The sequence below is a fragment of the Triticum urartu genome, unplaced genomic scaffold (genome assembly GCF_056163025.1).
Source record: "Triticum urartu cultivar PI428250 unplaced genomic scaffold, HENAU_Tu73 scaffold2, whole genome shotgun sequence".
Classification (NCBI taxonomy): Eukaryota; Viridiplantae; Streptophyta; class Magnoliopsida; order Poales; family Poaceae; genus Triticum; species Triticum urartu.
The window spans coordinates 4349582-4354754 of NW_028260368.1; the positions used below are offsets into that span (position 1 = coordinate 4349582).

The window sequence follows — 5173 nt, forward strand, 5'->3', positions numbered from 1 at the left end:
TAGAGTACTATTTAGGGATAGATCGTACCTCTTTTTTTATCCCCTCGAACAAATCGAAATGATTGAAGTTTTTCTATTTGGAATCGTCTTAGGCCTAATTCCTATTACTTTAGCGGGATTATTCGTGACTGCGTATTTGCAATACAGGCGTGGGGATCAGTTGGATCTTTGATTGAGTCATTTTTTTTTTTTGATTGACCTCCTCCAGACCAGAGAGGAGGTCAAATTGAAATTGGAGTTACAATTCAATTTTGTTAAGTTATTTTACTCTGCTTCGACATAAAATAGATGGAATCACGCTCTGTAGGATTTGAACCTACGACATCGGGTTTTGGAGACCCGCGTTCTACCGAACTGAACTAAGAGCGCTTTCATTCATTCAAAAAGAAAATCTTTTTCTATTCCTAATGTATCTCACGTACGTATAGTCTCCACAAATTCAAGTTATACCCACTTTACTTTAATTGATCTCGTCGCTACTGCCTATAAAGAAGAAAGAAGTAATAGGTAGGGATGACAGGATTTGAACCTGTGACATTTTGTACCCAAAACAAACGCGCTACCAAGCTGCGCTACATCCCTTTTCCAAATTAAATTGTTGTACAATGCCATTGTACACAATTCCTGTCTTCTTTTCCACATCATAATTTTCTTCTTCTTTCTTTCTCTATCTATATATAGAACCCTCGTGTCATTTCTTCTTTTTGGTCTCATATAATTAAGGAATTATATACATATAAAATCCAATATAATTTCGCCTATAAAAGAAGGATTACTTTTCCTTGGTAATATATAGGAAGAAGGGGTCATCTTTTTCTTTTTTAGGGATAGGAAAATTTCGTCGATATGGTTCATTTTATATATAGCATAACAATCTTGGGCAAGAGTTTATGATCATATATGTATTCCAACAAGGAAGGAGGATTTTCAATGCGGGATATAAAAACATATCTCTCTGTAGCACCCGTGCTAAGTACTCTATGGTTTGGTGCTTTAGCAGGTTTATTGATAGAAATTAATCGTTTATTCCCAGATGCTTTGTCATTCCCTTTTTTTTAATTCTAGTTATTGCTATGGGAGGGATAGATTTCTTCGTGATATGACAAAATTTGATCCTTTTCAATCTTTTTTTAGTATCGGAAGGAAAAAGAAAGAAAAGATGGATTGGGTTGAACCTCAGAGTCATTAAAAATTTGGTAAACCCCATTTTTGAAAATAGAAATTCAATTTAAAGGGGTACCCAAGCTAAATAAGGCCTCAGAAATCAGAGCATAGAAAAGGCGGGGCTGGCTAATTAAATGAAAGGATTTCGAACCAAAATCTTTGCTAATTCGACAAGGATTGTATTCTTTAATTATTTCTCTATTTTTTATTACTTAATTAAAGAATAAAAAAAAATTATTCTAATGAATTTTATTCTTCTTCTTCGGATTCAAAATAGAAGAATAAAAGAATAAGTAGAAGAATTAAGTTAAGTCAATCCAAAAAGAAAAGGAGGTTCATGGCCAAGGGAAAAGATGTTAGAATCAGAGTTATTTTGGAATGCATCAGTTGTGTTCGAAAAGGTGCCAATGAGGAATCGACGGGGATTTCTAGATATAGTACTCAAAAGAATCGCCACAATACACCCGGACAATTAGAATTCAAAAAATTTTGTCGTTATTGTCGCAAGCATACGACTCATCACGAAATAAAGAAATAGGAACATCGTGTGTTTGATCTTTCCAAACAACAGAAAGAGTAAGAACTTCATATTTAATATATAAAGAAAACATAGTATAGAATACAAAATACAAATCAACTCATCTGATTTCCGGTAGATATTATTTCATATGTATAGAGGGTATTCATATACTATAATATGAATCAAATAAGATATGGATCAAAGAAAAACTACTTCTTCTGGATCCTAAATTAATAAAATAAAGAAGTGAATTTTCAAATTTTCAAATTTTAAATAAGGAATAAATCATGTATACATCTAAACAACCTTTTCTTAAATCTAAGCAACCCTTTAGTAAATCCAAGCAAACTTTTAATAAATCCAAGCAACCCTTTCGTAAATCCAAGCAAACTTTTCGTAAATTCAAGCAACCTTTTCGTAAATCTAAACAACCTTTTCGTAGGCGTCCCCGGATTGGCCCGGGAGATCGAATTGATTATAGAAACATGAGTTTAATTAATAGATTTATTAGTGAACAAGGAAAAATATTATCGAGACGAATAAATAGATTAACCTTGAAACAACAACGATTAATTACTCTTGCTATAAAACAGGCTCGTATTTTATCTTTCTTACCGTTTCGTAACTATGAGAACGAAAAGCAATTTCAAGCCCAGTCAATTTCAATAATTACAGGTTCTAGACCCAGAAAAAATAGACATATTCCTCAATTAACGCAAAAGTACAATTCCAATCGAAACTTAAGAAACAACAACCAAAATTTAAGAAACAACAACCGGAACTTAAGTTCCGATTGTTGATGTTTTATTCGAATTCGAAAGGGCCAGACCTATATATATTATAAAGAAAGTAATCCAGCTCGTTGATTCCTACCACTTAATCTTAATTTATTGTATCTTCCCGGAGTTCCCTCTCCGGGAATTCATCTTTTATTATTCCAGTATATTACTTTATTTATACCTTTAATTGATGATCTTTATTTTATTGGAAATCGTGTAAAGATTATTTGGATTTGATACAGCTACTTGTGCAAGCATTTTACGATTAAGAATCAATTTCTTCTTGTACAGGTTGTGTATTAATTTACTATAACTATCGAATACTTTATATACCCGCGTTGCTGCGTTTATCCGAGTGATCCACAAACGACGAAAATCCCTCTTTTGCCTACCTCTATCTCGATGAGAGGAAACAAAAGCTCTTTTTACCTGTTGGGTAATCATTCGATTAAGTCTTAAATGAGCCCCTCTAAAGTTTGAGGCAAATGAACGCATTTTTGTTCGTCGTCTCCGGGCTATATATCCTCGCGGAACTCTGGTCATTGAATCAAATTAACCTTAATGAATAACTAATGATTTCTCTTCTTTTAGCCACCCTTTTTCTCATTAATAACAAAACTAATTATTCCGATATATAAAATATTAATTCCAATGGCTTTTGCTATAGTAACCTTCCCAACCACGATTTTTTATTCCACTCCGTTCAGTTATTTCTATACGAAATAACAAATTCATTCTAATAATACTAAAAAAAATAGTGGGTTCCATCGTTTCTATGGTTCCCTTTTAAACGGTGAGGCCCTCTCTATACACCGGAGCCCTTTCTTTCATCAAAAGGTATTGCGAACTTGTATAGTCCACATTCTTTGGCTCTACCTATCCATTATAGAGTAAATAGCTCTTTTCACAATAAGAGTTATCCATACAGTGACGGTATTTAATTATGAAAGTTGGCTAAGTAGCTGACCCTGTTAGTCCGTTCTTTTAAGATAAAGGAGCATAAGCCTTTTTCTTTTTATTACTATTTCCTCCGCTTAATGGATAACCATTTGCTACCAATGGGAGAATTGCTTCTTATTTCCAATTTAGATAATTGGATTTGCACCAAAGGAAACCATAAATTCCATATACCATAGAAATCTAGGATAGAGAAGCTATATCCTATTCATTGGTACTAATCATGGATACTTCAATTTTTTTTATATTTGTTTGAAGTCATGATCTGAACGAGTCGCACATACACCCTAGCACATGTTCCTCGACGCTGAGGGCATCCTTTAAGCGCGGCCGTTTTTCGAGCATTTCGTATTGGCTGTCTTGCGTTTCTAATAAGTTGTTTAACCGTCGGCATGTTGTATGTATATAGAAAAAAATGGATTGGTTTAGATCCATCTTAACCTGATGATTGCTCATCATGAAGTCTTTCTATTTTCTATTAAATCGAGGAAAACACGAATTTAGCTGTGAAATAACTTTACAAGAAATCCGGACACTACCAATCCTTAAACATTTCTGGAAACCACACTGGATCAGTATCGCAGTGCTTGTCAATCATTTCATCCCCTACAATATCGACAAGTCCATAAGCTTTGGCTTCGTCTGCTGACATAAAAACATCCCTTTCCATGTCTTCGGATACAACCCAAAAAGGCTTGCCTGTTCTTACTGCATAAACCCTTGTGATCATTTCGCGAACTTTGTGTAACTCTTCTACTTCTAGTAAAAATTCTGGTGTCCTTGCCCGATAATAAGCACTAGCAGGTTGGTGAAGCATAATCCTCGCGTGAGGGAATGCTATACGCTTGGTGGGTTCTCCTCCAAGCAGAATGAAGGACGCCATGGAGGCGGCTATTCCGAGGCATATAGTGTATATATATCTGGTGTCACCGTTTGCATCGTATCAAAAATAGCCATTCCTGAGATTAGCCACCCGCCTGGGGAGTTTATAAACAAAAAAATATCACTAATTCCATCTTCTATACTCAGATATACCATGAGACCTGTAATATGATTCGTGATCTCGCAACGAATCTCTTGACCTAAAAAAAGTGTCCTTTCTCGATACATAACATTGTATAAGTCAACCCAAGTCGCTTCTTCATCTCCAGGAATCCGGTAAGGTACTTTTGGAACACCAATGGGCATATTAGATTAATATTATTAAATTTAAGTAAGAAAACCACACTTTAATATGGAAACGTAAGAATGGAACAGAAAGAAAGAATCCGCAGTTTATTGTCTTAATTTTTATTCTTATTCTATATGAATATTATAGATTCTATTAATACGTAGATTGAAAGGTTATACATATAAGGAATGTAAGACAGATTGAATAAAGAAAAGGGAATGGGTGATTTGAATGCTAAACAAAGAGGGGTAGCGATCTATTCTTCGTTTTTTCCAAATTGGCCAAGTTACCCATTGCATATTGGCACTTATCGAGTATAGAATAGATCTGCTTCTCTTTCTTCTTATGAACAGAATTGGCTTCTTATTTTTAATGGAATGAAATAAATATTCGCGCTTTCTGACACAGAATCCCCTAGAAGGGTTAGGTACATAGGATATGGATAGTCTTTTTCAATGCGATAAAATAAAGCGACATCGTGTCTATTTTTCTTTGCTAAAGGGGTATTTCCATGGGTTTGCCTTGGTATCGTGTTCATACTGTCGTATTGAATGATCCGGGTCGATTGCTTGCGGTGCATAT

The 5173-nt window shown here is 34.6% G+C and overlaps 2 non-coding genes across 2 annotated transcripts; both read right to left on the bottom strand.

Moving 5' to 3' along the window:
• Positions 1–295: 295 nt before the first annotated feature.
• TRNAW-CCA (transfer RNA tryptophan (anticodon CCA)) lies at positions 296–369 on the bottom strand. Its single transcript has one exon. It is a non-coding gene; the product is annotated as a tRNA-Trp (tRNA).
• Positions 370–508: 139 nt separating this feature from the next.
• On the bottom strand, positions 509–582 carry TRNAP-UGG (transfer RNA proline (anticodon UGG)). Its single transcript has one exon. It is a non-coding gene; the product is annotated as a tRNA-Pro (tRNA).
• Positions 583–5173: the final 4591 nt, after the last annotated feature.